Source organism: Urocitellus parryii, chromosome 5 (genome assembly GCF_045843805.1).
Source record: "Urocitellus parryii isolate mUroPar1 chromosome 5, mUroPar1.hap1, whole genome shotgun sequence".
NCBI lineage: Eukaryota > Metazoa > Chordata > Mammalia > Rodentia > Sciuridae > Urocitellus > Urocitellus parryii.
The window spans coordinates 75,351,060-75,364,913 of record NC_135535.1 but is presented as its reverse complement, the minus strand read 5'-3'; positions in this window follow the sequence as shown (position 1 = coordinate 75,364,913).

Here is a 13,854-nt window from a genome sequence, read left to right as displayed (position 1 = left end):
TCCCATCCATCATGCCCCTGCTAGTCCAGTTGTTGAGCCAACAGGAGGTTGCAATCTTATAAGGAATAAGGGACAACTACAGTTCCAATTTATTACATTCAGTGTCCCCAACTCCATTTGCTACATGATATTATTGATATTATTTGGAATCAAATCTCTGCTCTACAGTTCCTAATTGTATGATTTGGAATGTGGGTTTATCTTCCCATACCCAATTTCTTTTTCATAAAAATGGGGACTGAACAATCTTGATAGAGTTTTTGTAAAGATTAAGAAAATAAATGACAAGCTCATTGAACAATGTCTTCTCAGGAAATATTGAGTCCTTATATTTCCATCTATTTCACACTGTCTGACTTTGAGCTCTCTTAATTTTTTTTTTCTGTCTAGCTCACTTTCTCTCTTTTCTGACCCGTTGGCTTCTCTAAATGGCCTTACTTTTTTTTTTTTTTGAGTGAATCTGATTCTTTTCCTTCCTTAAATATTGTGACCCTTTTAAGTTCCAGCCACTAGAGGGCTACATAAGAAGATCAACTCCATTCATTCTGACCTTACTGAGACTCAGATGGAATCAAAGAACCAAGTGGAATCAATTCTAGAAAGTTTAAGACACTTTAGAAACCATCTACTCCAACTCCTAGTTTTAAAAATGGGGGAATTAAGACTACCGCAGGAGGTGAAGCCCAGTGGCCCAGATCCACCCACACCGGCCTCTGCAGGGCCCAAACAACACGCTTAGTCCACTCTTCCCATGGCAAAGCAGAGACCACCAGAGCCTAGCCTTTGGCATAAGACCACCCCTTCTGACCAGCAGACTACCAGGGACGTCAAGCCCAGCAGCCTCTGCGAGGCCCAGGCACACAGCGGAACCTTTCTCCGTGTGGCAGACACTTTGGTGTCTGATGTCAGCCTAACCTCTGGTGCAGGGCTGTCCCCTCTGACCATCAGCCTACCACGGGAGCCGAGATCCAACCCAGACCGCCTACATCAGCCCACACAGAATCCAAGATCTCAGTAGGCACAGTTCATCCCTCACCAGAGCCTAGCCTTTGGCACAAGATGGCCCCTTCCTACCAGCAGACTACTGCAGGAGGTCAAGCCCAGTGACCCAGATCTACCCACTCCAACTTACACAGGTCCCAGATCCAGGATGCAGAAGCATTCATTGAGGGACACCAGCAGGGTTTGGAAGCCCAATACCAAGGGGAGGTTCAGATAATCTGTACGGATACTACAAGAATATAGAAAAGAAACTGTAAAATCTCAGATTCACACTGCAAGAAAGGAAGACACATAGACAACATGAAAAAACAAGAAAGGAAAATGCCCCAAACAAACCAGGACCCTATAATAACAGAACCTATGGACAGGGAAGTTGGTGAAATGTCAGAGAAGGAGTTCAGAGGTTCATAATGATATGTGAATTAAAGAATGACCTAAATGAGCAAATACAAGCAAAAATTGATTGCTCCATCAATAAGATAAGAGCAAATATAGGTAGCAAAAGATTACATCAAGAGAGAGATAGAGACCCTAAAAAAACCAGTCAGAAATCCTTGAAATAAGTGATACAATAAATCAAATTAAAAAACTTAATAGAAAGCATAACCAACAAACTAGATCACTTGGAAGAAAGAACGTCAGATAATGAAGACAAAGTTTACAATCTGGAAAAAAATAAAGTTGACCACACAGAGAAGAAAGCTAGAAACCATGAACAGAACATCCAAGAATTATGGGACAGCATCAAAAACCAAATCTAAGAGTTATTGGGGTAGAGGAAGACACAGAGATTCATACTAAAGGAATGCATAATCTCTTCAATGAGATGATATCAGAAAATTTCCCAAGCATGAAGAACGAATTGGAAAACCAAATACAAAAGGCTTACAGGACATCAAATGTACAAAATTACAACAGATATACAAATGCCTATCATACAGAATAAGGATAGAATCTTAAAAGCCACAAGAGAGAGGAATCAGATCACGTATACGGGGAGACCAATTCATATCTCAGCAGATTTCTCAACCCAGACCCTCAAAGCCAGGAGATCGTGAAACAACATATACTAAGCTCTGAAAGAAAATGGATGCCAACCAAGAATCTTATATCCAGCAAAACTAAGTTTTAGATTTGATGATGAAATAAAAGCCTTCCATGATAAACAAAAGTTAAAAGAATTTACAACTAGAAAGCCTGCATTATAGAACATGCTCAGCAAAGTATTCCAAGAAGAGGAAATGAAAACCAGTGATGAAAATCAGAAGAGGGAGGGATTACACTAAAGGAAAATCTAACCAGAAGAGAAACCAAATCATGATAAATACCAAAAATAAACAAAAGGCTGGGAATACGATTCATGTCTCAATAATAACCCTGAATGTTAATGGCCTAAATTCACCAATCAAAAGACATAGATGAGCAGATTGGATTTTTAAAAAAACCCAACAATATGCTGCCTCAAGGAGGAGATTAAAAGTTTTTAGAGGTGAATGAGAACACAGATACAACATACCGAAATCTCTGGGACACTATGAAAGCAGTACTAAGAGGAAAGTTCATTGCATGGAGTTCATTCCTTAAAAGAAGAAAAAGTCATCAAATAAATGACTTAACACTACATCTCAAAGCCCCAGAAAAATAACAAATCAACATCAAAAGCATCAGAAGACAGGAAATAGCTAAAATCAGAGCTGAAATCAATGAAATTGAAACAAAAGAAACAAATGAAAACATTGACAGAACAAAAAGTTGGTTCTTCAAAAAAGTAAACAAAACTGACAGATCTTAGCCATGCTGATGAAGAGAAGGAGAGAGAAAACTCAAATCCCTACATACATGCTGAAAAAGGAAATATCAAAACAGACACTACAGAAATACAGAAGATAATTAGAAATTATTTTGAAAACCTATACTCCTAAAATAGAAAATATTGAAGGCATCGACAAATTTCTAGAGTCACATAATTTGCCCAAATTGAATCAGGATGGTATACACAATTTAAACAGATCAATTTCAAGTTACAAAATAGCAGACACCATCAAAATTCTACCAACCAAGAAGAGCCCAGGACCAGGCGGATACACAGCCCACTTCTACAAGACCTTTAAAGAAAAACTAATACCAATACTCTCCAATTTATTTCAGGAAATAGAAAAAAAGGCAGCACTCCCAAACTCATTCTATGAAGCCAATATCACTCTGATTCCAAAACCAGGCAAAGACACATCAAAAAGAGAAAATTTCAGACCAATATCTCTAATGAACATAGATGCAAAAATTCTCAATAAAATTCTGGCAACAACATATCAAAAAGATTGTGCACCATGATCAAGTGGGTTTCATCCCAGGGATGCAAGGTTGGTTCAACATACAGAAATCAATAAATGTAACTCATCACATCAATAGACTTAAAGATAAGAATCAAATGATCATCTCAATAGATGCAGAAAAAGCATTTTACAAAATACAGAACCCTTTATGTTCAAAACACTAGAAAAACTAGGGATAACAGGAACATATCTCAACATCATAAAGGCTATCTATGCTAAGCCCCAGGCCAACATCATTCTAAATGAAGAAAAATTGAAGGAATTTCTTCTAAAAACTGGAACAAGACAGGGATGCCCTCTTTCACCACTTCTATTTAACATAGTTCTTGAAACACTTGCCGGAGCAATTAGACAGATGAAAGAAATTAAAGGGATACATATAGGAAAAGAAGAACTCAAATTGACAGTATTTGCTGATGATATAATTCTATACCTACAAGATCCTAAAAGTTCCAACAGAAAACTTCCATAACTAGTAAATGAATTCAGCAAAGTAGCAGGATATAAAACCAACACCCATAAATAAAAGCCATGTCTGTATAAATGAGGAGAACTATTCCATTCTCAATAGCCTCAAAAAATAAAATAAAATAAAATACTTGGGAATCAACTTAATGAAATAAGTGAAAGATCTATATACTAAAAATTACAGAACCCTAAAGAAAGAAATCAAAGAAGACCTTAGAAGATGGAAATATCTACCTTGCTCTTGGATGGGCAGAATTAATATTATGAAAATGACCATACTTCCAAAAGCACTATACAGATTTAATGCAATTCCAATCAAAATTCCAATGAAATTCCTCATATGAATAGAAAAGGCAATCATGAAATTCATCTGGAAAAATAAGAGACCCAGAATAGCTAAAGTAATCCTTAGCAGGAAGAGTGAAGCAGGTGGCACCCTATACCAGACCTTAAACTATTCTACAGAGCAATAGTAACAAAAACAACATGGTATTGGCACCAAAACAGACTGGTAGACCAATGGTACTGAATAGAGGACACAAAGACTAGCCCATAAAACTACAATTATCTTATATTAGACAAAGGTGCCAAAAATATGCATTGGAGAGTGCCTGCAAGCGAGGCGAACCTGCAAGCCACGGGCGGGCGGGTCAGGCCCAGCAACCAGCCAAGTGACAGCAGATACACGCGCCTGCAGGAATCGCGGCCCAGACCCACTAGGACAGGTCCGGCGGACGGCTGAGGGCTAGGCCCGTCCCCTCCCCCAGTGTCTGCAGGTAGGCGGGGGACTGTGAACAACAGCAGAGCGGGCCCAAAGCCTGCTGAGGGGCGGAACCGGCCCCTCCCCCAGTGCCTGCAAGCGGGGCGAACCTGCAAGCCACGGGCGGGCGGGTCAGGCCCAGCAACTAGCCAAGAGACAGCAGATACACGCGCCTGCGGGGAACACAGACCGGACCCACTAGGACAGGTCCGGTGGACAGCTGAGGGCAAGGCCCGTCCCCTCCCCCAGTGTCTGCAGGTAGGCGGGGGACTGTGAACAACAGCAGAGCGGGCCCAAAGCCTGCTGAGGGGCGGAACCGGCCCCTCCCCCAGAGCCTGCAAACGAGGCGAACCTGCAACCCATCGGGAGGTTAGGCCCAGCAACCTACGGAGTGACACAGGTGCCCCTGGCGCCTGCTGAGTAGGTGGACCTTTGACCGACCAGCAAAGCAGACCTAGGGCCTGCCAGCATGGTAGATGGTTCACACTAATTGGAGGAGGATCACAACCACTACCTGCCCTGCAAGAGTGATTTTCCTACTATACAAGAGCAATATAAATAAATAGAGGGAAAATATCAAAGACACAACAATTTCACCAAGCAGAAAGAAACGCCAGCGGCAATGCAGGTCAACTCAACTTTAGAAGAGGTAATAGCTGCAACAGATGGAATGTCAGATAGAGAGCTCAGGACATACATGCTTCAGATGATCTGGAGTCTCAAGGAAGACATGAGACAGCAAAATCAGACAATGAAAGATCACATCGACAAACAAATCCAGGAAGTAAAAGATCAATTTCACAGGGAGATAGAGGTAATAAAAAACAAACAAATAGAAATACTAGAAATGCAGGAAACAATAAACCAACTTAAAAACTCAATTGAGAATACTACCAGCAGAGTGGATCACTTAGAAGATAGAACATCAGACAATGAAGACAGAGTATTTCAACTTGAAAAGAACATAGATAGCTCAGCAAGTCTACTAAGAAACCATGAGCAGCATATTCAAGAGCTATGGGATAATATCAAAAGACCAAACTTAAGAGTCATTGGGATACAGGAAGGCACAGAGCTCCAAACCAAAGGATTAAGCAATCTATTCAGTGAAATAATACAAGAAAACTTCCCAGACTTGAAGAATGAGACAGAATCCCAAATCCTAGAAGCCTACAGGACGCCGAATGTGCAAAATCATAAGAGATCCACACCTAGACACATTATAATGAAGATGTCCAACATACAGAATAAGGAGAGAATTTTAAAAGCTGCAAGAGAAAGAAAGCAGATTACATTTAGGGGTAAACCAATCAGGATAACAGCTGATCTCTCAACACAGACTCTAAAAGCTAGAAGATCCTGGAATAACATATTTCAAACGCTTAAAGAAAATGGATTCCAACCAAGAATCGTGTATCCGGCGAAATTAAGCTTCAGGTTAGAAGATGAAATTAAAACCTTCCATGATAAACAAAAGTTAAAAGAATTCGCAGCTAGAAAACCATCTCTTCAAAAAATCCTTGGCAAAACATTACAGGAAGAGGAAATGGAAAATAACATTGATAACCAACAATGGGAGGTTGGACAGTAAAGGGGGGAAAGTAGTCAAAGAGGATAACAAATCAGGTTTAGTAACATCAATAAACAAATATGGATAGAAGAACAAACCATATCTCAATAATAACCCTAAATGTTAATGGCTTAAACTCACCAATTAAGAGACACAGGCTAGTAGAATGGATCACAAAACAAGACCCAACAATATGCTGTCTACAGGAGACACATTTGATAGGAAAAGATGTACATAGACTGAAGGTGAAAGGTTGGGAAAAATCATATCACTCATATGGACCACGGAAACAAGCAGGAGTGTCCATACTCATATCTAATAAAATAGATTTCAAGCCAAAGCCAATCAAAAGGGATAAAGAAGGACACTTCATACTGCTCAAGGGAACCATACACCAACAAGACATAACAATCATAAATATATATGCCCCAAATAATGGTGCAGCCGTGTTCATCAAGCAAACTCTTCTCAAGTTCAAGAGTCTAATAGACCACCATACAATAATCATGGGAGACTTCAACACACCTCTCTCACCACTGGACAGATCTTCCAAACAAAAGTTAAATAAGGAAACTATAGAACTCAATAACACAATTAACAACCTAGACTTAATTGACATATATAGACTATACCACCCAACATCAAGTTGCTACACTTTTTTCTCAGCAGCACATGGAACCTTCTCAAAAATAGACCATATACTATGTCACAGGGCAACTCTTAGACAATACAAAGAGGTAGAGATAATACCATGCATCTTGTCTGATCATAATGGAATGAAACTGAAAATCAATGATAAAAGAAGAAAGGAAAAATCAAGCATCACCTGGAGAATGAACAATAGGTTGCTGAGTGATCAATGGGTATTAGAAGACATCAAGGAGGAAATTAAAAAATTCCTAGAGTTAAATGAAAACACAGACACAACATATCGGAATCTTTGGGACACATTGAAAGCAGTTCTAAGAGGAAAATTCATTGCTTGGAGTTCATTCCTCAAAAAAAGAAAAAACCAACAAATAAATGATCTCATACTTCATCTCAAAATCCTAGAAAAAGAAGAGCAAAACAACAGCAAAAGAAGTAGAAGGCAAGAAATAATTAAAATCAGAGCTGAAATTAATGAAATTGAAACAAAAGAAACAATTGAAAAAATTGACAAAACTAAAAGCTGGTTCTTTGAAAAAATAAATAAAATTGACAGACCCTTAGCCATGCTAACGAAGAGAAGAAGAGAGAGAACCCAAATTACTAGCATACGGGATGAAAAAGGCAATATCACAACAGACACTACAGAAATACAGAAGATAATCAGAAATTACTTTGAATCCTTATACTCCAATAAAATAGAAGATAGTGAAGGCATAGATAAATTCCTTGAGTCTTATGATCTGCCCAGATTGAGCCAGGAGGATATAGACAACCTAAACAGACCAATAACAATAGAGGAAATAGAAGAAACCATCAAAAGACTACCAACTAAGAAAAGCCCAGGACCGGATGGGTATACAGCAGAGGTTTACAAAACCTTTAAAGAGGAACTAACACCAATACTTTTCAAGCTATTTCAGGAAATAGAAAAAGAGGGAGAACTTCCAAATTCATTCTACGAGGCCAACATCACCCTGATTCCGAAACCAGACAAAGACACTTCAAAGAAAGAAAACTACAGACCAATATCTCTAATGAACCTTGATGCAAAAATCCTCAATAAAATTCTGGCGAATCGGATTCAAATACATATCAAAAAAATTATACACCATGATCAAGTAGGATTCATCCCTGGTATGCAAGGTTGGTTCAATGTACGGAAATCAATAAATGTTATCCACCACATCAATAGACTTAAAAATAAGAACCATATGATCATCTCGATAGATGCAGAAAAAGCTTTCGACAAAGTACAGCATCCCTTTATGTTCAAAACTCTAGAAATATTAGGGATAACTGGATCATACCTCAACATTGTAAAAGCAATCTATGATAAGCCACAGGCCAGCATCATTCTGAATGGAGAAAAATTGAAGGCATTCCCTCTAAGATCTGGTACAAGACAGGGATGCCCTCTCTCACCACTTCTGTTCAACATAGTCCTCGAAACACTGGCCAGAGCAATAAGGCAGACGAAAGAAATTAAAGGCATAAAAATAGGAAAAGAAGAACTTAAATTATCACTATTTGCAGATGATATGATTCTATACCTAGCAGACCCAAAAGGGTCTACAAAGAAGCTATTAGAGCTAATAAATGAATTCAGCAAAGTGGCAGGATATAAGATCAACACGCATAAATCAAAGGCATTCCTGTATATCAGCGACAAATCCTCCGAAACGGAAATGAGGACAACTACTCCATTCACAATATCCCCCCCAAAAATAAAATACTTGGGAATCAACCTAACAAAAGAGGTGAAAGATTTATACAATGAAAATTACAGAACCCTAAAGAAAGACATAGAAGAAGACCTTAGAAGATGGAAAAATATACCCTGCTCATGGATAGGCAGAACTAACATCATCAAAATGGCGATATTACCAAAAGTCCTATATAAGTTCAATGCAATGCCAATCAAAATCCCAACAGCATATCTTGTAGAAATCGATAAAAGAATCATGAAATTCATATGGAATAATAAAAGACCCAGAATAGCAAAAACAATACTAAGCAGGAAGTGTGAATCAGGCGGTATAGCGATACCAGACTTCAAACTATACTACAGAGCAATAGTAACAAAAACAGCATGGTACTGGTACCAAAACAGGCGGGTGGACCAATGGTACAGAATTGAGGACACAGTAACCAATCCACAAAACTACAACTATCTTATTTTTGATAAAGGGGCTAAAAGCATGCAATGGAGGAAAGATAGCATCTTCAACAAATGGTGCTGGGAAAACTGGAAATCCATTTGCACCAAAATGAATCTGAATCCCTATCTCTCGCCGTGCACAAAAGTTAACTCAAAATGGATCAAGGAGCTTGATATTAAATCAGAGACATGGCATCTGATAGAAGAAAAAGTTGGCTACGACCTACATGCTGTGGGGTCGGGCTCCAAATTCCTCAATAGGACACCCATAGCGTTAGAGTTAACAAATAGAATCAACAAATGGGACTTACTCAAACTAAAAAGTTTTTTCTCAGCAAAAGAAACAATAAGAGAGATAAACAGGGAGCCTACATCCTGGGAACAAATCTTTACTCCACACACTTCAGATAGAGCCCTAATAACCAGAATATACAAAGAACTCAAAAAATTAGACAATAAGATAACAAATAACCCAATCAATAAATGGGCCAAGGACCTGAACAGACACTTCTCAGAGGAGGACATACAATCAATCAACAAGTACATGAAAAAATGCTCACCATCGCTAGCAGTCAGAGAAATGCAAATCAAAACTACCCTAAGATACCATCTCTCTCCAGTAAGACTGGCAGCCATTAGGAAGTCAAACAACAATAAGTGCTGGAGAGGATGTGGGGAAAAGGGCACTCTTGTTCATTGCTGGTGGGACTGCAAATTGGTGCAGCCAATTTGGAAAGCAGTATGGAGATTTCTCGGAAAGCTGGGAATGGAACCACCATTTGACCCAGCTATTCCCCTTCTCGGTCTATTCCCTAAAGCCCTAACAAGAGCATGCTACAGGGACACTGCTACATCGATGTTCATAGCAGCTCAATTCACGATAGCAAGACTGTGGAACCAGCCTAGATGCCCTTCAATAGATGAATGGATAAAAAAAATGTGGCATTTATATACTATGGAGTATTATTCTGCATTAAAAAATGACAAAATCATAGAATTTGGAGGAAAATGGATGGCATTAGAGCAGATTATGCTAAGTGAAGCTAGTCAATCTTTAAAAAACAAATACCAAATGACCCCTTTGATATAAGGGGAGTAAACAAGGACAGGGTAGGGACGAAGAGCTTGAGAAGAAGATTTACATTAAACAGGGATGAGAGGTGGGAGGGAAAGGGAGTGAGAAGGGAAATTGCATGGAAATGGAAGGCGATCCTCAGGGTTATACAAAATGTCATATAAGAGGAAAGGAGGGGCAAGACAAGATAATACAAATGGAAGAAATGATTTACAGTAGAAGGGGTAGAGAAAGAAAAGGGGAGGGGAGGGGAGGGAAGGGGAGAGGAGGGGGGATAGTAGAGAATAGGACAGACAGCAGAATACATCAGACACTAGAAAGGCAATATGTCAAGCAATGGAAGGGAAACTGATATGATACAGCAATTTGTATATGGGGTAAAAGGGGGAGTTCATAATCCACGTGAATCAAACTGTGTAATATGATGTATTAAGAACTATGTAATGTTATGAACGACCAATAAAAAAAAATATGCATTGGAGAAAAGATACCCTCTTCAGCAAATGGTGCTGGGAAAACTGGAAATCCTTATGCAACAAAATGAAAATTAAACCCCTATCTCTTATCATGCACAAAACTCAACTCAAAATGAATTAAGGACTTAGGAATAAAACTAGAGACCCTGCATCTAACAGAAGAAAAAGGAGGCCCTAATCTCCATCATGTGGGAGTAGGCTCCAACTTCCTTCATAAGACTCATTTGGTGCAAGAATTAAAATTAAAAATCAATAAATGGGATGGACTGAAACTAAAAAGTTTCTTCTCAGAAAAAGAAACAATCTGAGATGAATAGAGAGCCTACATTTTGGAAGCAAATCTTTACCCCTCACACATCAGATAGAGCACAAATCACTAGGGTATATAAAGAACTCAAAAAGCTAAACACCAAAAAAACAAATAACCCATTCAATAAATGGGCCAAGGACCTGAAGAGACACTTCTCAGATGATGTACACTAAGTCGACAAACACGTGAAAAAAATGTTCAGGGAAATGCAAATCAAAACCAGTCTAAGATTTCATCTCACTCCAGTCAGAATGGCAGCTATTATGCATACAAACAACAATAAGTGTTGGCAAGAATGTTGGGAAAAAGGTACACTCATACACTGCTGGTGGGACTGCAAATTGGTGCAGGCAATATGGAAAGCAGTATGAATTTCTTGGAAAATTGGGAATGAAACCACATTTGACCCAGCTATCTTTCTCCTCGGTCTATACCCAAAGGACTTAAAAATAGCATACTACCGGGACACAGCCACATCAATGTTTATAGCAGCACAATTTACAATAGCTAAACTGTGGAACCAATCTAGATGCCCTTCAGTAGATGAATGGATTTTAAAAAATGTGGCATATATACACAATGGAATATTACTCAGCAATAAAAGAGAATAAAATCATGGCATGTGCAGGTAAATGGATGGAGTTAGAGAAGATTATGCTAAGTGAAGTTAGCCAATCCCCAAAAAATGAATGCCAAATGTTTTCTTTGATATAAGGAGACTGATTTATAGTGGGATAGGGAGCGCAAGCATGGGAGGAATAGACGAACCCTAGATAGGGCAGAGGGGTGGGAGGGGAAGGGAGAGAGCACGGGGTAATTAATGATGGTGGAATGTGATGATCATTATTATCCAAAGTATAGTTATGAAGACACGAATTAGTGTGAATATACTATGTATACAACTAGAGATATGAAAAATTGTGCTCTATATATGTAATAAGAACTGTAATGCATTCTGCTGTTATATATAAATTAAAAATAATATGGTCCTTGGCCATCCCAATCAGCATGATCTGGATACATGACAGAAACTAGACTCTCAGTCTTCTCCCTAAACCTAATAAATTGGAGTGTGCATTTATAAATGATCCCCCTGATAAACATGCCTGTAATCCCTGTGACTGGGGAGGCTGAGGCAGGAGCATCACAAGTTCAGGAGCAGCCTCAACAAATTAGTAAAGGCCTAAGCAACTTAGCAAGAAACTGTCTCAAAATAAAAAGGGCTGGGATGAAGCTCAGTGGTTCAACCTCCAATACAAAAAAAAAAAAAAAAAGAAGAAGGTGGGAGAATTAGATATCTAGATATTTAAAGAAATACAAGCTGGTAATTGTTATCTTTTTCAGATCACTAACTCCCTTATACAAATTTGTAGTTAAAAAACAAATTTAATTTTCTTTTGACAGATCTCAGATTAACCATTTTTTGAAAAGATATGTGAAGGCAAATGACTCTAGTTTATTTGCTAGTTTACTGATGATTTTATTTAATTTACTTCAAGTGATTTAAATCTAATAGAAATCCCCATATTCCATTAAAAATGTGTATAATCTCTAAACTTGAAATACCATAGGTAGATTTCAATTTTTTGTTTTAACAAATTGTAATTTGAACTTAGATTTTAGAGCTTCTTCAAGCACTAAAGTGATATCTTAACTTTGAATACCCACTTATTTTAAGCTCTATACAAACTATACAAAGAATTGTTTATACTTACCCCAAATAAATAAAATGATGAAACAGTAAATATCCTATACTATTAAGAATATAGATTAAAACAAATAAATAAATGAAAAAACTTTCTGTAAAATAACCATTCCAGAAAATACACTAAATGTTTATTCAGCTACTTTTTAAAGATAGTGTCTTTATGCCTGAAAAGATGTTTTCTATTTTCTCTTTGTTCATTTCACTCTTCTCTCATTTTAAAAACATTGCTGATTTTTTTTAGTTGTATATGGGACACAATACCTTTATTTATTATTATTATTATTATTATTATTATTATTATTATTATATGTGGTGCCAGGATGGAACCAGTGCCTCATTCATGCTCAGGAAGCACTCTACCACTGAGCCACAGCCCTGGCCCACATTGCTGATATTCTGGAGAACAAACCAAACTCCAGATAGCTCCATCACTATGTGCTTGTGTTAGTGAACATTCTCTGTGCCTAAGAGCTACTCTGGAGAGGTGCCACCATCAACATCTCACCAATAAAGAAAGATACAAATCTATTCTCATGTTTAAGCTTCATTTTAAGAAAAGACATATGTAAGTCTGTCCACAGAATATAATTTAGATTTGGTAAAATTAAGCTAACATTTTTATATACATGGAATGAACCAAGTTCAGACTTTAATTGAAGCTAAAAAGTAGCTTGAAAGATTCTTGAGAAAAATGGAAAGTTTTGCTGTTTTTAATAATCATTTCAGAAAAATAAGTGACTAAACCAATTCTCTGATATTTAACCTTCACCACCTTCTTCCTCTGCTCCTCCTCCTCCTCCTTCACCATGCTGGAGATCAAACTCAGGGCCATGTACATACTAAGCAAATGCTCTACAACTGAGCTGTATCCTCAGCACCATCTTAATTCTTACAGCCCCTGTACAAACTATAGAGTGGGAATTTCACTCATTCGTTTATTCTTTGAGCAAATATTTATTAAGTTCTTATTTTGGGCTAGGCAGAAGGCTAAGGTAAAATCTAAAACCAATTAACAAACAAAAGCAAACTCAATAGTCCTTGTCCTCATGAAAATGATGATCTAGTATGAAAGGAGAATGGGAGGTTTTGAATAGATGTTAGTCAAAGAAAAATAAAATTAACAACTGTTACAAATGATAAGAAGAAGTAGGTTAGTTATGAAAAGTAAACTGGAAAAGAGAGAGAAAATTGCCTGTGGGATTGAAGACAGAACTGAAATCTGAAAAAAAAAAAGAATGAGTAAGCTAGGGAAGGAGGCAGAAGGGCAGTCATCTGGGCAGGTGGGATAACAATAATAGATCTTGTAATCTGCTACCTTTCCTATCCCCTACTATCCCCCTCAG